Below are 24,352 nucleotides of genomic sequence, written 5' to 3'. Positions count from 1 at the left end.
TAGAGATGTTAGCAGTGTGTAGTAGTTTGGTAAGTGGTTCTAGGTAAAGGTTGAAGAGGGTGGGGCATAGGGTTGATCCTTGAGGGACTCCAACCGTGAACGGGGATGGTGCCAATAGGTTGCCGTTGATTAGGAATCTCTGTGATCGGTTTTGAAGGAAGGACCTAAACCATTCTAGAACAGTGCCCTCCAATCCCATCCTGAGTTTGAGGCGTTTGAGTAGTTTTTCATGGTTGGCCATGTCGAAGGCCGAGGGTAGGTCCAGGAGGATTAGGAGACAGGTTTTGCCTTAGTCAAGGGCTTGGTGGGCATCATCAACGATGTGGACATGATGTTTTCAGTGCTGTGGCCAGGTCGAAATCCGGATTGGAAGTCATCGAGTACATGGAAGTTGTTGATGTGTTGACTTTTCTGAGCTGCTGTTGCACACACTTCTCCAGAACTTTGGCTAAGAGGGGGATGTTGTCTATGTCACTTGCATGACCTATAAAGTAAGATAGCACAGACAAAATGTGAAATGAGATTCCCAGGGCATAGGCTGTATTTTTATTAAGACATGGGTGCTGTGACATATATGTGTTAGATACGTCACACAGTGGCTGATAAAAAAATCCACAAAATCAATACATTTTCTGTCAAACTGACTTATTGATCAGTGGGACTTAATTGGCAGAGCATCAACAGTCGAACTTTATTTGTGGAAATAACAGGCACAGTACAGGTCATAGCTGTGCAAGCTTCCACAGATTCTGAACAGGTACATTAAAGGGAAGAGTAGAGCACATACTTTCAATTTCCAGATGCATTTGGCTTTTTCTAGTCATAAAAGATCCAAAATAAGTTTAATTGGAGAGTTGATTACACAAATGTATCAGGTAAGGTAACCAAAGGTTTGTAAAAGGGAAGAATCAGGGAAAGTTGTTCTTAAAAGTTAGCAATAACGAAACATGTCAGAGAGTAACTGTAAAGTTTTCGTACAGCAAACAGGTTATTTTTTTATGGCTCGGCAATGTCAAATCATGCAATAAACATTCACAATCACAACAGGCATGTGGCTAAAAGAATAAGGAAGTGATTGGACATTATGAACTTAATTTGGTGAGATGGTGAAGGCGACGAGGAATGTATAACAAAACAGGGACAGTACATAGAACACAACAATAAGGGTTTTAGAATATACTTGTGAAAGATATTGTTGCCATTTTCTCATAAATAAATTCCCCCCAAAAACAAATGATGCATTTTTAACATTTTCTTAATCTAGATGATTTTTGTCAATATAAGGTATGCTTTAAGTAACCACATATAAAAGCTTGGTTTGAGGACTGCAGGTAGAATAAATTGTATAAAAACAAGCACATTTGTGACTCTAAAAACATTTTCCTCTAAAGAGTTGGTGAGCAAATTAGAACAAGACAGAAATGGGACATGTTCCAAAAAATAGCATGTCCTGTATGTCTCCTCTTGGTTGCCCAACCTCATTTAGAGGTCAGGGTTATGCAGCTTTCTCGATGGGGAGCAGCAGTTGGGCCCCCCTTTAGACCCTTAGAAAACCACTGGGTGTGACTAGAGACAGGAGACAATAACATTGGAGGGAAACCTTATTTATGATGACCCTTCCATAATCTTTCACACTTGGGTCAATTCTGTATGGGTTCGCAGTATCATATGTATGGTCCAGAAAACAATTCAGAAACATCCTGTAAACACTCCACCTTGGGACAATTAGTTGTGTTTTTTTTTCTTGAAGAAAGACCCTGCTTTGTGGGGTTTATCTTTAGAATATACGTTTTGAAATGCCTGACGTACCAGTAGGCAAGGCTGGACTGGCCATACCAGGCATCAGGCATTTCCCCGGGGAGTCTGGAAGGGTGGAGACACCAGTTTTGTATCTGGGGGTTGGTTTTGTTGCAGTGCACTCGTTTTAAAAGCACTGCAGAGTTCCTTGTATATCCAGCAGTTTTCGTGCAACAATAAGTGTCAAGATACATCTTATGATTAATATTGGAGGGAGATCAGAGTTTTGTCTAGTGACAGTTTTGACTCATTTAAGGTAGTGCAGAGGGTTAATATGCCTGCTGCAAAGACCGTGAACCATGCAGATCAAAGAACAGTATTTTATGAGCATAGCTCAGTGGGTTACTGCTTTTGTCACAAAGATCCTGTTGTTACAGTGCAGTTCATTAGTTACAATCGTAATCAAGCTCAGTAAGATATGAACTGCCATCAAAGAGCTGCATGCAAACTGCAGGGTGCAGGTTAGAAAGTTATGTTTTTTCCCTGTCTTTTGTTATCTCAACGCTGCTAAAAAGGTATTTTTTGTAAAAATATAAATGCTTATTAGTGAAGTCAACCCTAACTACTGTATTACGATCTGAATCCTAAGTATGCGCTTCTTCAGATCAAGTACTCTTACAAAATGCCTACCAGTATGGATGACAAGTGAATTCTATACGTTGTAGCCCTCTTTGTCTTTTGTAACATATTCTATACACTGATTTACACACATATGATTCATAGTCTCTGTATTTGTTCATCATGTAAAGTGCTCTCTCAACCTTCACTGGTATGAGAGGTGCTATAAAACAAATGAAATACATTTGAAAGAGGAGCTATAAAGAGATGAGAGACTGTTGGAGGGTGACAGTGAGGGTATCATTGAAGAGCTTCAACAAAGTTGAATCCTGGGGCACTGTAAGATCATCATGTACTATGCTCTAAAAGCTAAAACAGTTGAATACAATAATGAACAGTGGAAAAAGACCAACCCACAAAGCGCATTTGAACTTCTGAATCCCCTGGCTGCCTGGGGAACCATGTTAATAGACCTAAAAAGTTTTCTCGGAACAAACAAATGGTTACGCCTGCTCTATCAACATTCAGCCAAAAATAGGTGGTATAACAGCGCTCTCAAACATCAGAAGTGGGCACTAAAAGCAGTGAAGGCAAAGCAACATGCACAAGCTAAAGTATCCAGATCTCATATGCCTACATTCACAGAGCTTAAGAAAGAGTATAAGAAAGCAATTTGGGAGGCAGAATTTGCAAAGAACGAACACTAACGGATTGAACTTCTACAAGCCTGTAACCCAAAGAACAACAAAACCCTGTGGGCCCTGAACAATCAGGTAGATCATGGCCCCACCTGCGCTGCTGGCAGCAATATTCTGCAACAAGCCTGGCATGCTTATATTGGGACTTTATTCCCCAGTAAAGACCACACACCGCTGCACACAATTAATAAGAGCAACATTACAACTCATTGCTTCCCGCAGTCCATCATTTAAGCGTAAATAGAGAAAATGAGGCCAAACGGGGCTCTGGGTATGAACAAGGGCCTAATGCCACAAATTTCAGTAGGTCAAGGCCTATAACAAGGTTGTGTGCTTGCCCCTACATTGTTTAACTTCTTTATTTCAGATCTGAGTAAAGCATTGGATGAGGCGCATTCACACCCCAAAAACTAGGACAACATCCACTGGCGTCACTCCTATACTCAGACGATATAGTCCATGAATGTAACCCCTATTGGCCTGCAAAACTTGATTAACACACTTGCTCTCTACTGTGCAATAAACCGGATGACAGTTAATCTAGACAAAAGGAAAATAATCATGTTTGGAAATGGCCATAAAAAGAAGGGAAAATGGTACCTGGGTGGTAATCCAGTAGAAAAGAGTGCCAGCTACAAATATCTCTGGGTCTGGCTCCATGGGCACCATTTTCCCAGGCTCCACTTAAACACACTAAAGCCTCACCTTGCTTCACTCATCTCCACCTTTCAAAAACTGCTCAGTAAATACCCCACACCAACTTGGAAATCAATCCTGGCAACAATAAAGCAAAACTTATCCCAATGCTATCCTATGGATCAATACCATTCCCGGGAAAGTTACATTAGTTTCTGGACAATGTTCATAGCAAAGTCTTTCACCTCATATTCCACCTCCCACAGAATACGTCTACGGCACTAATTTGCTTTGAATTCAGGCTATAAGAGCAAGGGCTAGTACAACAAAGTGTCCTTCTGAAGTACCTGTCATCCCTAAGAATTCTCCTTCGCCGAATACAGTAAAAGCACTCACTTGGAAAGAGATTCAAAATAACAGTCAAACGAACTGTTCGGCCCATGCTAGAAGAGAGGCTTTAGAAGCAAGGGACTCACAACCCCTTTGGGAGGCACCCTTACCTCATAATCGTATAATCATAGTGTCAATGTGTGCCGGCATCGATGATGTCTCAAGCACACTCATGTGAAGCCGCCCTATAGACACTAGTCTGTGTCTCTAACCAGTAAAGCACCCATTACGTGCTCTATTATCTAGGATACAAAGCTCATATATTGTCAGCCATAGTCAATCTTGCTTTTATTGTTAACGGTATAGTGGTGTGTTTATTCATACTCACAGTCACAAGTGGCAAGTATTACCATCGGCTTTACATAGCTTTCTGTCATCCCCCAATTCATCCACCAAAGGATTTCCTAAACTTTATACCATATGTTTAAGTCAATTGCAAGAAAAATCTTGTCTATCAATGTTGACTATGCTTGTTGGCAAACCCCTATGCTTGTTATGATATTCAGTGAAAGAGGCGGCTTAATTGAACGAGGTGGCGACCCGGCATGACAACCGTATGAGAGCGGAATCCTTCCAGCGACACAATACGGAGTTATTTATCGATGACTCCTGTTGAAATATCGTGCACCTGCCCGGATATTCTAACTGAGAGGATCTATTGGCACTAACTAAGATATAGAAAGAGAATACTATCCCCCATATATCCACCGGGGCCACGGACTCTGTTTTTCCTGAATCCTCAAGGACTTCTCTTCTCCATTATAAATAAGACAGGAATCATTAATCTGGGATGATCTCACCGTCCTCGATCTATCTATAAACACCCAGACTGACTTCCCTTATCTACCTAAGCCGAGTCGCCTGTGATACTAACTATTAAACCTTCCAGAAATTCTTTTGAATTGTGAAAGAACGCTGTAAGCCCGTCTGGGCCTACCAATAAATGATGCAAGGCCGAAGAAATTGTTGTGAACTATAGTTCACCCATTACGACTCCTCTATCATTGAGATCGTGATTCTTGGTTCAATAGTGTCGTTCCCCTGTCCCACGGTACCTCTTGGCCCTGATGAAGGTGTGGCCTGACCTGGCCGTTTCACCGAAACGCGCGTAGGCGTCTATGGTGTTGAAGACAGTGATCCTTAGTCATCTCTTGGATCGGCCCTTTTTACCAGCAGATTTAGCCCTCCTGTATTTAAAGTGTATTTCCACCTGAACCTCTATTCAGGCATTTGTGTACCATGATTTGGTTTTTAATTAGAGCTATGAAGTATGAATGATGTTGTATGACTGAGTTTTGAGCGAAGATTGATGAGGTATATGTGGTTCTATGTGGGACTTCACATTGAGTTATGATTTTTTTATGAATTGTTATTTTGTATGATAAAAGTGTTGAATATGTTTACCTAAGACTAAATTAATCTGCCACTGTGTGAACTTAAAAAGATAAAAAAGAAAATAAATAAATAAAGAGAAAAATAGACTCTATTCTAATGTTGTGATTGTATCTCTTGGCATCGCTCTCTGGTCCATTAAGGCAACCAAATTCTTAGGACCCTAGTATAGAGCCCTTTTATTTACTGTTTTTTTTCCCCCCTACCTGCCTCCTATTTTGTATCTCCTGGGGAACCCCCTTCTTTTTGTAGTATGATATTCAGTGAACCTCAGCACAACAAAGGGGTTAATGCACTGGGAATCAATACCACCTCTTCCGTCACCAAGTAGATTGTCCTTATATTCTTACAGACTCTTCCGAAATCCCCCCCCCTCTTCTTCTAAATCACACAATTGTATCTATTAAAGGACACCCCTTGAAATTCCCTACATGAGTTTGGTGTGGACTTCTTTTTATCAGATTCTCTCTTGTCTTTGTTTCTGTCTCCCCATCACTGCATTAACTTTTTCCCCATACCTTAACTCCAGCTGTTTAATAGCATATGAAAACACATCAGTAGTCTCTGCATTCAACAATGTGTGTAATTTCCTAAATTATGGTAACCCAAAACTACCAAACAGTGTTTCAGTAAGGATAATTCTCTTTGAGGTGTACTCATTGTTCTCGAATACCTCAACATACGCTAAGAACGCTAAGAACACCCTGTACCATATATCTCAATCCATGTGTGATTCACCACTACTTTGCATGAAATAGGTGGAGACACTATTCTAGACCTGGTAAACTAAAAACATAAAACTGACAAGTGTAGTCCAGTGGTGCTTAATTTTTATTAGTAAATTAATGTCCAAAACAACAACTGTGATCAGTATGGAGAGTCACTCATAGGAAGACACTTGCCAAAAGACTGACCCCTTAACTGCCACAATAGTTTAAAATATTTTTGGGCAAAAATGCATCCAAAATGTCACCTTACCACTTCCGATAATGCTGGTGACAAAATCAGGAAATTGTTAGTCGTCGAATTTCAGTATTGCCCTTTCCAGCAAAAACATCTCCACACGATTTTTGGTAAAACCTTCCAATGATGCACGCTTCCTCAGATTCAAATGGCTTCTGACAGCATGCAAGTGAAATGATGTAGTGTGTTAGATGCCCAAAGCAATATGTCTCCAGATAGGCATCATGCATCCAGACACAGTAGCGTAACCCGCAAGCAATTGACGCTGACATGTTACCAACATACTCCAGGAGTTAGGTAGGTGCTCCTCGTCGCGTGTTGGCACCTACCTAACTGTTACACTTTGACCAGCTTCTTTACTGTTCCTCCAGGTCCCATTTGTTCCCCTCAATGCGAGTGTTGCAATGTGAAATTATGAAACAGAGAAGCCTTGATATCCATGGTATTTATTCAGAAGATAAAGGTTCCCCGAGGGTGCTGAAGGAGTTCATACTGGCACTTGACATGCCACCACATAACTTACCTCATGCTTGAATGCTAGCATTCTACTGCCACCAATGTTCCAATCTGAGACAGTGAACATTGTGACCAGAACCAACAACCCACACAACCACATTTCCGAAGGGAGCCATACCCATGCCAAATGCCTGAAATTGTATCCATTAAAGTTTTAAAATATTGTCATATCATCATATTTCCTGACCGGCAGGATGAAAATGCACACAATTTTGATGCTGTAACAAAATAGCAATAAAAGACCCCAAAAATAAAAGCTACCCACAAAAAAAACAAAATAGCCTCCAAAATATGATTGTGATAGTTATTGATCCAAAAGTTACCCTGATAATGAGTATAAAATCATTAAATGCAAAAATCCTACACTATCCTAATGGCTCTTCCGAAAGCCCCCTAATAGTCATAGTTTTACCCACAGTATCATGATGAAATAGACTCTTCAAGCAACAGGAAACTAATGCAACTCACTACCGAATAAGCATGCATAATAATGAAAGTGCTCCATACTCCGCATTAAGTTGCCACAATCAATAACATGGAAATGACTCCTCACCTGCACTTACATATACATACAAATATGCCCTAATGTCCCATACATAAGCAGTGCAATTGTACTCACATAAGCATGAAATGCCCCTTTCTTTTGGTTTCCTCTCCCATCAGCTCTCAACAGTCACTGGAAGGGAAAGGAGCTCCACTGTTGGAACAGGGTCTTGAAAAGGGGCATACAATTGCTTAATCTGGGATCTGGAGGAGGGTGGTGACTTAGGGCCTTATTGAGAGTTTACCGGATGAGATACTTTGTCGCAGACATGTCAGATGTCCCGTCCACTGAATTAAAAGTGGATTATAGCCTATGGCACTTGTATTGTATTGTATTGTATTGTATTGTATTGTATTGTGATTTGTAAAGCGCGATTGCTGCCCAATGGGCGTCCAAGCGCTGAGGCATAAAAAACAGAACTGATGAGTGATGGAAACGAGCTTAGGTGGATCTAGCAAACAAGTAAGTTTTCAGCTGCTTTCGGAATGAGAGTAAGTTGGGATTGGACCTGATTTGTAGCGGGAGTGTGTTCCACATCTTCGCAGCGTTTAAGGAGAACAGGCTTCCGTAGATCGGAGGTTTCTGTTAGGATGGTATTGAGTAACCAGTTTGTTGAGGATCCTTGTAATAGGGCATACATTGTATCTCTGCCTACTAAACTGTAAATAAGGCCCTTATTCTGCCTCTTTGTATAGTTTACATCTCTTCATGGGGAGGTTACAAACACAATAGTGTTACAGCTAGTGGAACAGTTTAGGTAAAGAATTCTGGGGTCACCCGCATGTGTGATGCGACATTCATATGCCATGCAACCCACCAAGTGATTGCCCCACGCCTGGTGTTCTATGCAATTATTTGCTGTCAACAAAGTAAAGAAAATAAAAAAGTTCAGAGAGATCTGAAGGGACGGTTGTCTATGCTTCCTGGCCCATACCATCTAGAATACATATTACCCAACCTGTTCCCATGTTCACATGGTTATAGTTCCTTCCTATTTTGTATCAGAAGTCCAAAGATCAATGGGATTAATAGAACATATTGACAAGATGGAAACATCCCAAACCATCTTTCCACAACCCAGCAGATCCTCAGACTCTGACCCGCTACATTCACTGATCCACCCAAGTAAATTGTTGTGTCTTATAAAGCGCACTGCTACCCGGAGGCCTCGTAGCGCTATAGACCGCTGGGGAACCCGTCCTGGCTTTCCCTGTGAGATAGTCCCTCCTGGGGGTCTCCAAGGTGAAACCAGGCATCCCCGGCGTTTGTGTGAGGCCGTTGTGGAGATGAGGCAAGCTAATGCCCAGAGTTGCCGAGTGTGCTCCCTGGTCGGAGTAGGCACCGATGCGAGAATTATCAGTCCGCTGATCCTGATCCAAGACCCTGCCGCGTCGGGAATCGAACCCTGGTCCCGGGCCGTTCTCTGCACTCGGGTCTGCCGCCTCTAACCAGTGAGCCACACCTCTCCACCAAGTAGCTTGATAATTTTAGGATTTTGCGCACACGCACTTACATTTCTGTTTCTGGCTGACTAACTGTCTTGACTGGTCCGAACACTCTCAGATAATATACTTTTGTTTTGCAGCTCCTACACCTACTACTACTCCTGTGGTGCGCACTCCTACCAGCTCAGGTGAGTCAAACACTTTATCCCAGGATCAGGTTTTATGAGGTGAGAAGAGGGTATGTGTTCAGAGGCAGCCTCAGCCTGCATTTCACAGTGCAGTGAACACCGACTTCATCTCCAAATAAACTCACTGACATGGTTATCTCCAGCACTCAGTGACAAGTCCAGCTCTTAATGAACTCACTGAATTGTCCATCTAGGGCTATGTTTGCAGACATGCCAAGCCCATACACTTTTCGTGGTAATGTCATGTCGAGCCACACTGACTGAAATGTTCGGCTCCCGACACTCACTGACATGTTCAGCTCCAGACACACTCATTGGCAACAACAGCCACACTCCATGACATGTCCAGCTACATGTGTTTTTTGCAGCTACACTGACTGGCATGTTCAGCTCTAGACACACTCATTGACATGTCCCTGTCCAGCTACACTCACTGGCATGTTCAGCTCTAGACACACTCATTGACATGTCCCTGTCCAGCTACACTCACTGACATGTTAAGCTCCAGCCACGCTCATTGACCTGCTTTGCTGATAGGCCCACACTTAGTGACGTGCCCATGTCCAACCATCCCCACTGACTTGTTCAGCTCCAAACACACTCACTGACATGTCCATGTCCAGCCACTCTCATTGGCAACTACAGCCACACTCCCTGACATGTCCAGATACACTGACTGGCATGTTCATCTCCAGACACACTCACAAGCATGTTCAGCTTCAGATACACTGACTGACATGTGCAGCTCCAGACATACTCATTGGCTTATCTTGCTCCACTCACACCTGCTCACATGTTTGTCTCTAGCCGCACTCAACCGATATGTCCCTTAATAGTCACGTTGACAAACAATTTGCAGATACACCTGCATATTGATATTCATCACCAGCCACTCTCACTGGTATGCCCAAGTCCAGCGGCTCCCACAGAAATGTCCTTCTCAAGACACACTCTCTGACATGTCCATATCCAGTCAAACGCACTGACATGTCTTAGAGCCACGCTAACTCACATGTCCAACAGCCATACTCACTTACACCAGTTAGCCCCCACTCACTGACTTGTCCATATTAAACCACTTAAACGGACATGTCCAGCTTCAGCCTCACTCACCCAAGTGCCCATGCACAGTCACACTCACCGGCAGGTCTATTTTCAGCCACACTAACTGACATATTTAGTGACACTCATTGACTAGTCAATCAACACCCACTGGCATGCGACCAGACACACTTTCTGACATGTACGAGTTCTGCCGCACTTTATGGCATGTCTACTAACACCCTGAGTGACCAGCATTTTTCTTTTGCAGCTGGAGGAATTGCTGGGTCCCCTCTGGTTGCCTTCATCATCAGCACAGGTACTTTCAGATCATCCTGTCATAACTCACATAGTCAATGTTTTTGATATCAGGATTATCTTTTAATGCTAACCCTCCATTTAAAAGGCTTAGAGTCCCTTTATTTTAACAATATTTGTGTGTGTTTTAAGAACATAGCAAATGTACTCTCAGGCCTTCTCTGACAACTTTTTCAGGGGTCTCGGAGAATAGGCAGCTACTAGACTCAGTGTACATGAATAAGAGTGTAATGTTGACCCGGGGCTTAGGTCATAAATGAAGAGTCGCCTCACTGTAATCAAGAGATGAGGTACAGGTCATTCTCATACCTCAGCCACTGCCAAGCAACTCGCACTCACCACATCACAGTTACCTCTGGGAAGCTTGGTGACATTAAGGTTCTGAGTGCAGGAGCCAAACCCTACAACCATGGTTGCTGGTCCTGAACCAATATCCAGTGACCAAGTGCCGGCCAATGCTCTGCCACCCAAGACAGGATGCCACACATATCCCTCCTATACAATAACAAGAAGAACAAAACATTGCATGTAAGCTTAATGCTAGAAATGTTATGTAACTTGCCATCTAGGCAAAGCCACTAGGGAGATTGTAACACCAAGAGGACTTGGACAGGAGGGGGGAACAAGAGGAAAACGAAATGCAGGGCATGATGCATACAATAGAAAAAGATGTTCAATACCCACACAGGAAAGGCCATATAGGGTACAGGTACTTTGGAGGATTGTTACTGGGGCAGCTGGGCAGAGGAGTACAGGAACAGAAGAAGCAAGGGAGGGTTTCACTTAATGGCTTCAGTTAATTATAAAGTTTTTGAGATGATTCAGATTCGAGTCATCTGCCCACTCTCCCTAACCCGGAACCTTGTACGTGTCAGTGTTGCTTAACGGCTAGGACGGTATTTTTAACCATATATCTTTCTTCTGGATCCCTGCTTATCCAGTTTGATTTATCTAAGAACTCCCATTCTATCTTTGGTTGAGTACGCCCCATTCTACCAGGGTGTGGATAGACGCCGATGATAAAGCCTGTCACGATAAAGTGAGTGAGTTGTCTAATCCAATATCTTTGGATATCCTAGAGGTTTAAGGAAGGACCCTCTTCCTCTTGACCGGATCTATTTTCTTCCCTCCATCTCGTTGAATATTCCAGTTGTTTTTGTGTGTGATTATTGAATTTGAGAAAGTGCAACTGGTCTTTCGCGCTCTACCTTTGTGATAACAGCGTTTTTTTGTAAGTCAGATAGCATGGACGATCGCAGCTATTTTAGCATTTCAAACATTTAGGTCCTAGATCGCAGAATGGAATTCACAGCCTGTCAATTTCCAGGACAACAGCAGCCATAGGTATCAGTGCCGCCTCTCCTGGGGCGAGACATCCAAGTCTCCAAAACTTCCTTGAAGTATGTAGGTGCAGTGTCTTCCTCAAGCATGGGAACATTCAAAGCCTCTACTTCACTGTGACCCAGCCCTTTCCTTTGATGCAAATTGCAGGCAGACCCTCCTGGCAGGCTAATCAAATTTTACCTAGATTACTGGCCTTGAATTTGCAAAAGGGGAGTTGCCAGTCAGTATCCCAAATCTGGAAAAAAGAGGAGTCCCCAGGTCACCATTGGTGTGCGACCTAGGCTTATGATCAGGAAACCTTTGCACACTGACTCCAATTTTTTGCCTCATCTGTATATTCAAGTTGCAAATAGCCCTTGTGTATTCCTACAGTTCAATTATGTGATCAGTTATGGGCAGTTGGGCACCTTTGTGATTTCCATGCAGTCTGATAGCTGCACTCTTTGTTACAACTATGAGCAGGAAGGCAGAGGTAGCTGGGAGTCTCCTCTTAAACCAAGAACCCAAAGACAAGTGAAGCTGCCCCACTTGACCACCTGTCAAACTGTAGGACGTAACTTCTCCCACTGAACAATGGCCCAGGTAGGGACAAGGGGAACCATCTTCAAAGGGACTCTGTAGTCTTTGTTTAGTACAAACAACACTCCTCTGACTGACGGAAAAAGCACCCATGGAATGTTGTGGGTGGCTGCAAGATACCTTTGCTGTATGTGCTCTCGCCTATGCCTTCATCTTAAGTCCACCAACATATACTTGATACAAAACGGAACCCCCTATGGCTGCAGCCACATGTACCACTTTCTCTTCACACATATCTACTTCACCACACAAGCATCGCATGTGCATGCATTATCTACAGACATGTAGCCCACACAGCATCTATACTTTGCATGGATGAATGAAGAACCTGCTTTTTGGAGACTGGCACCACAATTTGAAAAACCGCTGGAGAGGCTGTTAGGTTGCTCTTGCAAACCAGGTACAGGGAAAAAGGCCTTTCCTGCCACTGTAATCATTATGCTGACACCACGGTCAGTAATCTATAGCCGATAACATGGCAGTAGCCACTATGTTAAGAAAGCAAGGCGTACCCACTCGACCACAGAGCCCCACTGTGAATCTCACGCCATATCAAGGAAAGGCCTCAGCTTGAGAGTATAATCATTGTGTGTGATGTGGTAGGGATAAAAATACTATTCAAAAAGATGCACAAAGTTCCCCTAGGGAGTAATATTGATATAGTGGAGTGGTATTGCTTCCTCTCTCCGGGTGTGGTTGTATGTGAAAGGCAGGGGCAAGTGTCCCTTGTCGGAACTAGGGATGCCTCACACAACAGGCTGGTTTCACGGCTGCTGTCATGTCACCAGCCAATTGTCTCGTGTCATCATCGGCTCAACAATAACCGGGAATCTCTCCTAGAAACCCACACAAAAGAGAAAGAAGATCTGATCACTTGCGTAACATCCTATACGAAGAATTCCTCCTTCATCAAAAAAACAGTGAACTCCCACTGGGATATACTGAACTCAGTAAATTTGGACCTCCCCCGCCCACGTTTCGCCTTCAAAAGAACCACCAACCTGAAGGATCAATTGGTCCACACCCGTCCGAAAAAGACTACTACTCGTCCACTGAACACACTTTGGGACCTGCCCCCAGTGACGGGGCACTACCGCTGTGGCAACTGTGTCGTCTGCCCACAAACCACACAAACCAAATCTGTCCAACTCTCAGATACTTTTATTTGGCACTTAAACAGACATACCAACTGTAACAGCAGCAAGTGCATTTACATGTTGACTTGCCCCTGTGGTCTGAAGTACATTGGAATGACGACACGCGCAGCAAAGACACACATTATGGAACACAACAGTAATATCCGCTGCCATAAGACTCATACTCGCCTGTATGAACACTGCAAGCAACAGGGTCACGTCGCAGAGGACATACAGTGGGTAATACTGGAGTGGCATCCCTCATCAAACCAGCAGGTCCTGTTCAGAATTGAACAGAGGTGGGTTCACCGCCTACATCTAGATACTGAGGGACTAAATGATTCCGTCCCCTGGAACACACTAACTAGATGATTTTCCTCCTGGGCTATCTTACCCCTATAAGTGGTGTCGAATACCCCCATATAAGATGCATCCCCGGGTTATGTCAGAGACACACTGAGAACATATACCAACATGTTCATACCCCTGAGGGGGAGATACAAATTGCTCTACCCCATACTATTTCTAAACACCCTCCTGGATAGACTGAGAGGAATGCTCACCACTTCTCCGCCTGAAGCCATCCGCATGTATCATGGTCCATCACACACATGATTGCAAACCACACCGTGAGTTGCTAACCCCCCTCAGACCTGACCCTGTACCCAGAGATGAGCATGCCACTCTGCCACACACTCTCTCTCCCTCTCTCTCCCCCCATATACCATCTTCCTCACTGGGGGCCTGGGACACCTCTACGTCAACCTCACGACCTTAGCCCTTACGACCACATTGATCGTTTTGATTCAACATTACAATCATCATGTTTGAATCCCCCCATTACCTTTTGCAACCTATCTGGAACTTTGGAGCATATTCCTATGACTCCTATACTCCCGCCGATAATGACGAGTAAACACAAACGAGGGCACCTCAGTTGGCCCGCCAGCCCATTCCAAAATGGCGCACCATCTGTATAGCAGGGTTATGCATTCGACAAACGCCAGGGCGGCTACATAATACTCGTTCCATGCCAGCCTTTTTGATGCTTGATCACTGATCCAGCCATTGCAACGGACAGCCTGTCGGGCTTTATTAGATATCTCCATCCCACACATATTCTGTTGCAACACTCCTATACCCCACTCCAAGATGACGCTTGCACTGACACGATGACACACACGTCGTCATCCCCACAAACCGGGACTACGTGCTTGTTTGAGGCGCGCCGCCTAGCAACCAGCAAAATGACACGCCCCCAATTACGATCACAAATTTGGAGATATATGGGCGCTGAGAACTCCTCCACACTGCCAGCTGCTTCACGACCGAGCCGCGCCGGATCTGTGGGCTTAGGTGCAGAGGTAACTTCCTCGCGCCTCCAAGGTAAGGGGGTCATTGGGCTGGACACTGCCTCCAAATACTGGTTGGATGCAGTAAGCCTACATGCGATGTCCACTGACCGCGGGTTTCCTGCCACCAGGGGAGTACGGGGGAGCGGCCCTCCACTGGGTTGTTAGCATAGATACGGGGCCGGTGTAGTACCCGGGTCCCTGGCCGTCACAGCAGCTGTCCCCGTGGGCCGCTATGTACTGGCGGCTTGCAACTAACACTGTCCCAGTCCGAGACACCGACATGAGGGCGATTTTGTCTGGTTGGGCGTGTCACTATGGGGACATCGCGGATTCTACACGGGGAGGCGCTGTTGATACTGTGGTGACCCGGGATCAACGTACTGGGTTCCCGACTGGGCTGCAGCTTAATCGGAGTGGTATGCTCCCGCTGGCACCGCCGGTTGGTTGGAAAAACCACAGTGAGACTAGCTGGTGGTTTCCTTTGCTGCAATGAACACTCTTGCCTTGAGGATAGACCATTGCTCTCCTCCTCTAATGTACTTAGAATCCCTTCTCCCTTCCTTATCTTTCCAGATTATTAGTTGATAGCGCAGGTCCCACTTAAGCAGTCTGTGGAGACCGTTTACAGCTATTGAGGGTAAGTCCAAAGTAATTGACTTTTTAATCCTTCAGTTCCCGTCCTTAAGAGACTCACCTTCGGCACCATTTTCCTCATATTATCAAATAATATACCCAACCACACTGCTGATTGAGCATATGTTTGTTGACAACCCAACATGGTATATTATATTCAATCAAAACTCACTCAAGTTCTTGGTATTTTTCCACCTCTCTCCATTCCACTGGTTATAACACATCCCGGGTGGACGTTAATTAGCGTTTCTCACTTGGGATCTAGGATTGTATGATAATCCTTGGAGAACAGTCATTACTATGTGTCTTTCTCTCATTTTCCCATAGGGCGGATTGCAACACAGGAACTCTTCCTGTTCCAGTCTCTGACCCTTCAGGTTGTATCTGCTACACTCCTCAGCCCATCCAGGGCTCTTTTCTAGTTTATGAGCACTATTTAGGTCCTGACGAATTGCCGTGATGGCATGAAACATGTTGACCTGATCACTGACGAGGGTTGAACGGGTCTCCCACCCATAGTCTGGCTGAGTCCCTATACCCCTCTTATTTTAACAAGGTAGTTAGCTACATGAATAAAGTGACCAGAGTAGACTACACTAACCTTTTTAATACACCTCACCTCACGCTCACTACTTTATCACTTAGGCCCCTCACACTCACTCAATCATTGGCCAGGAACAAAAGATCTCCACAAAAGTGTAGCACTAAGTGCTACCCGTCAGGCATTGCAGCGCCGGCTTGACGCAGGAGCAGGAAGCCGATGATGACACGAGACAATTGGCTGGTGACATGACAGCAGCCGTGAAACCAGCCTGTTGTGTGAGGCATCCCTAGTTCCGACAAGGGACACTTGCCCCTGCCTTTCACATACAACCACACCCGGAGAGAGGAAGCAATACCACTCCACTATATCAATATTACTCCCTAGGGGAACTTTGTGCATCTTTTTGAATAGTGCTTGATGGGACGTGCACACGGGACCCCCTTAAATATTGTCCCTCCCCTGTCCCTCCTTGTTGCTCAGGGATAAAAATACTACAGCTTTCTTGGGGACTACTTTTAGGTTGGGGAGTATGATCCATGCAGGGGACTTTTCTTGATCCCCTCACCTACCCTACTCCAAGACACCTAGGCTTCGTTCTATCCTTAGTCTACATGTCCTACTGCAGACGCTGTACGACAACAGAGGATTGTCCAGGGCAGTTTAGCACAATTTTGCAGGAAGAAAAATCCCAACTGCAAATTCAGTATTGCCTGCATGTAAATAATTCTCCAGTGCACGAAAGTATTTGTCAATCAGGCGTTAATGGATGGTTTTCACTGCAATTGTTTCTTCTTGAAAAATAATTCAAAAGTCATTGGAGGGAACTATTATGACGTTCTGCTTTCAATGGTGGCAAGCAAACAAGTTGTAATGTTGGTATTTGAAAGAACGAGTCATTTCATGTGACAAAAACACACTATGACAGCATTCCACGTGGCAGACTTGGCTTTAAAGCAGGGGCTCCAAATCTACCAGATAAAAGGGTGTTATAAGCATTCTTCATTAGTTGCTCAGTGGAATTAATTTTACAACCTATTTGGTACGATTGGAGACCCGGAGAGTACCAGAGCGCAGGGAAGGTTTATGCAAACCATGCCATCCAACAACCTTCTCTGTGCTCAATGTTGCCACACCTGAGAATTATTGCTCTTCAATAGTCAAATGTAAGATCCTTCGGTACAATCGGTGAATATATTCCATGAATCATGGCCTAGATGAGCTTGCAGTTCCTACTTCCTGAAAGTCCTTTGTCCCGGGAGGTAATAAGGACTAGCTTCTACCTAGGTTTTCCTGTTTTAGGCTTAACCCCTTCCAGGCTCATGACGAGCTGGGCTCGTCATGGCGTAGCCTCCTCGCACGCTGATGCCGAGCCCAGCTCGTCATGAATAATGGGATTATGAAATCTGAGCATGCGAGCAGAATTCCGCTCGCACGCATGATAAATACTAGTAAAACCACGCAGAATTGAAAGTAGTCCTTGTGTGCGTGTAAGCAGAAAAACACTGATAAACACACATGAAATAAACTGCCACTGAATGAAACAGAAGTCAGAGAAAATGTTTAATAGAAATATAATATTTCTGTGAAAACCATCCATAAACATCTGATTCACAAATCCAATTGTCATGTGTCACACCTTCTGCCAACCCTGACTTTTCTGCATTTTGCGTCTATTCTTACAATGCAAAAATCAAAACTACTAGTTCCAGAATGCAACATAATGTTGGTTAAAAAATTGAAGACTAGCTGAAAGTGTTATACCTGACATGGAGAGACTTAGGCAGCTTACAACAACAAAGCAAACAGTCACTCGAGTGGCACCGGGAGAGTTTTCAACCGTGCCGCCCCTTGATGTGATTCTTCACCATCTTGGACAAACCAATGGTCCCGATGTAAAGGAGTGATGGCCATCACTCCTTTACATCAGGACCTAGCAAGATTTATTCCTTCTATGAATCCAACTTATGGTGGACCATACCTTGAAGACAGTCGAGGTCCCCATTACCATTCTTTCGGGCTTTCCCTGTGTTTCTTACGTCCTGAAGAAGACCCTCAGTGACTACTAGCAATTTGCACACTTTTGGTTCAAAACGGTGGCACGCTTGCTAATAATCCTAACCCTATCCTCTCTGCTCCACGTCAAAAGGAAACTCAAATCACAAGTGGTTCAGAGATTTATGTTTTCAGGGATGGATGTTATCTGAATGACCATTTTTAACTAGCAATGCATCACTGTATATATCTTGTTCACAACCAGCACTTTTTTGCACCTTGTAACTTTAGCACTTGCGCCGTTTTATTACTTGTGGCAGCCTTGTAGTGTCATCTATACACTATAAAATATAAAAAAGAAAAAAAGTGATTTTTTTGATTCAATATATTACTTTGATTTACTCAAGATTGGTGAGTTCATTTGTTTCCCCTGTTTTGCCATTTAATTGCAATGACACAAATGTTTGAATAAGTGTTTATCTTTTCTAATGTTTTTATTCATTAAGTAAGAAAAGCAGGTTTGTACCCGACACAACTAACAGTACTCATATCTTCACACCCAGGTTCTTAGGGTCACTGGGTTACCCAATTATACTCGATGCAGACCATTTCTACACACATTGTAGCAGGTGCACGGTGGGTCTTCTGCTGTTGAAAGATGCGCTAGAGCAAAGAAAAGTTCCATTCTAGGCCTTCTGTTATTTATATTCAATGAATTTCTCCAAGGCCACCAACTAAACTAAGGCAAAATGCTCATTGGAAATGATCTGGATTGTCCCATAGAGTTCTGAAGACTTGCGGTGGTACTACAACCTGACAAAGTGAACAGGTCAAGCCCCTCATTGCACAAGCAGATAATTTGAGTGTTGTAATCTATCTTTTTGGTTTTAGGTCTTACCTTCTTCACCCACGTTGTTGGCCTGTGGCTCCTGGATCTATGAGGATGGAATGTGAAGAGCCACGGCTACAGAGATCCAGCAGGTATGGAAGACTTTAATATATTGAGGGAATCATCTGTTGAATAATGTATCCTGCTGCTCATGTACAAATATGCCACTGATGTGCCATCCATTAATCAATCAATCAGGGAATTGTGAAGCACGCTACTCACCCGTGAGGGTCTCAAGGCACTGGGACGAGGTGGGTTGCCACTCCGGGTCAGTCGAAGAACCATGTCTTGAGGCTTTCCCTGAAAGTGTGCAGAGTGGGGGCACATCTGATGTTGATAGGGAGCTTGTTCCAGGTCTTTGCTGCGAAGTAGGAGAAGGCTCTTCCACCTGCTCTTGCTCTGCGGATGCGTAGGGTTTCGGCAAGGGCAAGGTCGGGGGATTGGATGTTTCTCTTGGGTACGTGGAAGGAAATCCTTTCATTGAGGTATTGGGGTTGGGTGTTGTGGAGGCATTTGTAGGCGTGGGTGAGTTACTTGGAGGTTACTCTCTTCTTGACGGGGAGCCAGTGGAGGTCTTGAAGGTGTTGGATAATGTGTTCATGTCGAGAGATGCAGAGGGCAAGTCTGGCTACGGTGTTCTGTATGGTCTGGAGCTTGTGGAGAAGGGATTTGTTGATTCCGGCGTAGAGGGCGTTTCCATAGGTCAGTCTGCTGCTTATGAGTGCGTGGGTAACAGTTTTTCTGGATTTAGGGGGGATCCATTTGAAGGTCTTCCGAAGGATGCAGATGGTGTTGAAGAAGGTGGAGGCGATGGCGTTGATCTTTCCAGCATCTCATCCTGACCACTTTCTAACATACAGCATCTAAGTCCTACCCACCTACAAACATACCTTATACCAACCCTAACCAGCCAACAACATCCAACGCCTAAATCCTGACCACCTCCTACCAAATATCACCTTAGTCCCGATCACCTCCCAACATCTCATATCTGACCATCGTCCGACATCAAGTATCTGGCGCCTGACCACCAGCCAACATACAGCATCACAAAGCTGATAACTTCCCAACAAACAGTATCTCAGTTCTGCCAACCTTCCAACATTAAGCATATCCGCGCTGACCACCTCTCAACATACAGCAGCATCTCATCCAAGAGTACCTTCCAATATACATTGTATCAATCCCGACCAGCTCCCAATGTCCTGCGTCTCAACCCTTAGTACCTCCCAATGTACAGCATTACTTCACTAACCACATCCAACATAGAGCATCTCAGTCCTAACAACCTACACAAATACACATTCTAAGCCCTGATGAGCCTCAACATACAGTGTCATAGCTCAGACGAATAACACTCATTACAACGTATGCATGTACAATGGATGCCATTACACGCAAGTCATTACAACGACGCGTTGTTACATCCCATGCCATTACAATGCAAGCCGTTACAATGACTTGATGTAGGGAGGGTGCTGGAGTTTGGAATAGTATAATTTACTACTCCAACTCCAGTGGGTGCAGCAGGAGGGAAGGTGTTGGCTGAAAATCCAACAAATCCAACACCTTCAAACCCCCTACAGCAAGTTGTTGTAACTACTTGTGTTGTGATGGCATGCAATGTAACAACTCGTTGTTGTAAACAACTTTGTTGTAAACGCTGTTTACCCGCTCATACTAGCCTAGACAATCAGCTTCTTAGCCATGACCAGCTGTCAAAATACAGTGTGTCAGCCCTGACCAACTGACTGCAACTTGGCACATTGCAACTCCCCATATGGCGTTTCAGGCCTGACCAGCCCCCAACCTAATGCATCCTAGCCATTTACCGGTATATAAATACAGCTTCACCAATGAACAGCTCCAATATACAGCATTTCGGACCTGTGAAAGTATGGACATGCCGCATCTCAGTCGTGTCCAAAACCCAACATGCAGCATCTCAGTCTCAAACAGCTTGCAACAAACAGCCTCTCAGCACTGTACACAGCACACAACGTATCCAGCATGCACGTTCTCAGTGCTGACCAGGCCCAACATATAGGTTTGCAGCCAAACATATAGCCGGCTCCTGCTAACTCTTAACATACGGTGCCTTGCTGTGAGCAAGAATATATATACAGCATCTTAGCCAGACCAGATGCCAACACCCTGTGTCTCAGCCCTGACCAGATCCTACTCACAGCTTTTACGCCTCAGACAGCATCTCAACCGTGAGCAGCCCTCAACAGTGTAGTAGCCGGACACTAACAACCAACATACAGCATCTAAGCCTGAGCAGATCCTAACACACATATTCCCCTCCCTGATTCCAATCAAATGCTCCTCAGTCCTGACTTCCCCCTTCACACAGCTTCTTAGCACAAAACAGTTCACAAAATAAAATGTATCAGGCCTTATAAACTCCTGTAAATTGCCATCTGAGTGCTGACCACCTGCAGCATATAGTTTCTCAGCCCATAGGTATGTCTCATTAGTACTACTCAGCCCCATCACACATCTATCCTCTTAGAAATATATCTAGTCTCTTAGATGTAGCCTTGGCCTCTTAGGTGTGGCAAGCTTCATGGGTTAGTCCCATAACCAAGACGTTCCTAACCATACTGGTTTCAATATTCTCCAAACCCTACCCCTGGTGGCCACTGTTGAACAAGCTTGTGTGCCCTTCAGCAGCATATGCCGGGCTTCGCATTGCACGAGCCCATAATGCCAGACTTGGTGCCAAGGGAATACCTGCGATGGAGTGGATATGCTTGGAACAGACAACACCTGTGTTTGTGCATGTTTCTACTGTGTTGTCTTATAACAGATATCTCGGCCACTACCCCACATGGAAGGCACGTCTAAAGTCTGGTAATTCTACAAAGAAATGTGCTACTGAACATGTTAGTGGGCAGCAAGGAAAGGTTCTAGTGGACATGGCTTCGTCAGGTCAATACATACACTGAGAATGGCACTATATCATATCTGTGTTATCAACACCTTGTACATAGCAAGAGAGGCACTGATGTTTCCTCTGTAGTTAGCCATTCATATAACTTGGCAACCAACTGAATAAATGAGGCAGGCGCTAATGTATAACTATATTAACAAACTGTGCACACTGACACCAGTGCTAGGGCACACCTTTGTAGCCAGGATAGTTCCCTTGCACAGTCAAGGCCCACCAGGCACAGTGGCAGGCATTACAATGCTAGGCAGTAGGAGATATACCAAAAGAAGCCTGTCATCATAAAGCTCTGCCCACGTCAGCCCTGTAGGCTCCATCCTGGCCTTTCACACAGGCAAGCCTGAGCAAGGGCAGCAGTAATTTGGGTATCCTTGAACATGTGGCTAGGTGCTAGTGGAGCTGAGTGTCTGTGGCCAGGGACAGATGTTCTTGGGAGTGGCAGTAAGGAAGTAACCCTGAACAAACAGGCTCTGCAGACATTATGGAGAGCCCATACACTCATTTATGACAGTCTCTTCTTTTCACGCAGCTTCAGCTGAATCATCTAACAACGAATCCAGATACTGAGCTCCAAAGACGGTCAAGACTTTTCTCGTGATGCAAAGAAAACAGCCCTCCAAATGCTTCTGTAAAGCAAGATCTTCCGCAGGGTTGACCCTCCATCACCACTGGGACGCCAATCTGACCGATGTGGAAGAGGACTGCATGGAGGACTTGCATTATATGTATGCCGGAATATAACACGCTAACTGCTATTGGGTCTGTTCCGTATGACCCCCATTCATGAGTGGTCTGTCCCTTCCATTTCTCCTGACATTGGTACACGCTGGTTCTGTCCTCCTCTGTTCCCCATGATTCCTGGTTAACCTGGTCCATCTGAACCATTTATCCTTGGCAATGTGGTGTCTCTCTCCTCTGTTCCTTGTGGCTACTTAGTCATGCAGAGTCTGTCCCCTCCATGCGGCATACTCATTTACCATGCTTGGTCTCTCCGCCCTCACCTCCACTGATATATGATAAGGCCTCATGATCTAGTGCCAAAGCGATAAATCCCAGAACCCCCTGGATCTCTTCTGGTCCTCAGGTAGAGTAGGATGGCTCACCTGTGTCTGAGGTTCACTTGAGCATTTGCACATGCTCATTCATGCCCATGGTCTGAACTGTCAGCCTATCATGGTTTGTTAACAGTGATGCCTTTTGTAAATCTATCTGATATATGACACTAGGGTTTCCTATACAAAAGGTTGTTAGTTGCCCCACCTCCATTTCTGCCTCACCACAAATTCCCTAAACCTAGGCTTATAGCACCAGTACTGATTGGAAACCCAATCTTGCCCTACATGCTTCCTCTCATATATGGCAGACATTTCCAATGCCATCTGTAGAAGTCAGATACATCTTGGGAACAAATGCACTTTATCCTTGGTTACTTTTAAGTATTTTATTTTTGCAAATGTTCATATTTATGATTATTTTAAATACATATAAATCTTGAAATGCTAAGTGACTCACTAAATTATCAAAAAGTTCTTCTAAACAATAGCAAAATGTAATGTAAAACTTGCATCATAAATCTATGTCTATATTACAGCTCTCAAGAGCCAGAAGTTGTAACCGCCTTCCAACGCTTTAAAGCTAAGACTGATTGACATATTTTATCAACCTACCATGATTATTATGTAGTTCTACGTCACAGGACCCATACATGCTCTTATTTCATTTTATCAATTTGGTGTAGCGAACAATACAAAATGTATTGTTATTAGACGAAGAGTCGGATTTTAATATTTGAATATGTGGCTTAGAATCACAGTGTTATATCTTGAATACGTATTTATGCAACTCCCCTGTTGCTTTGGCCCTAGATGCTCAGCCAGTGGGAATGTGCTGAGTGGAATGTTGGATTGGTAATGACAAATTGAATGTTTGGGTGCCTGTGAGGAGAGGTGTGGCAGTTGGAGTATAGCCTGAGCAGCAGGCAGGCTGCTCCTGGTGGGGCTGGTCTTATGGTTATTCTCAGGACCAAGCTATGGATGTACTTATCTACAGCTAAGACTAAATAAATCATCTTCAATAAACTACACCTCGGCTCCCAGACTTTCATTGCAACATTTTTGGTGACGATCTGGAGACGGAGATGCGTGTTAGCTGGAGCAACAACTGAAGATTTCAACATGGAACTGAAGGTTCAAATATTACAGAACTTTAAAAAGCTGACAAATACAATTCAAGGAAGTAACTGAATACCTTGCAGCCCCACTAGTGTACTCCTCATTGGACGGCCCCAACCAGGGCATTTTTCATTTATGCACATTATTACTTTTTGGTGTATGGGGTCACCTTCCTCTACATAGAACAGGTCTAGCAGAGATTTTGTGAAGGAAACTGTCTGCGTCATTTACAGATTCTGACTAGCCTGGCAGGGAAATCATCTTTTCAAG

The 24,352-nt window shown here is 44.3% G+C and overlaps 1 long non-coding RNA gene across 1 annotated transcript; it reads left to right on the top strand.

Moving 5' to 3' along the window:
- The first annotated feature begins 9,077 nt into the window (after positions 1-9,077).
- On the top strand, positions 9,078-23,978 carry LOC147733070 (uncharacterized). Its single transcript, XR_015308700.1, has 4 exons — positions 9,078-9,127; positions 10,440-10,487; positions 18,961-19,050; positions 22,441-23,978. It is a non-coding gene; the product is annotated as an uncharacterized LOC147733070 (long non-coding RNA).
- Positions 23,979-24,352: the final 374 nt, after the last annotated feature.

Source organism: Lissotriton vulgaris, chromosome 2_1 (genome assembly GCF_964263255.1).
Source record: "Lissotriton vulgaris chromosome 2_1, aLisVul1.2, whole genome shotgun sequence".
Classification (NCBI taxonomy): domain Eukaryota; kingdom Metazoa; phylum Chordata; class Amphibia; order Caudata; family Salamandridae; genus Lissotriton; species Lissotriton vulgaris.
Note: the sequence above shows the minus strand (reverse complement) of the source record. Positions and strands in the feature narration are given on the sequence as shown.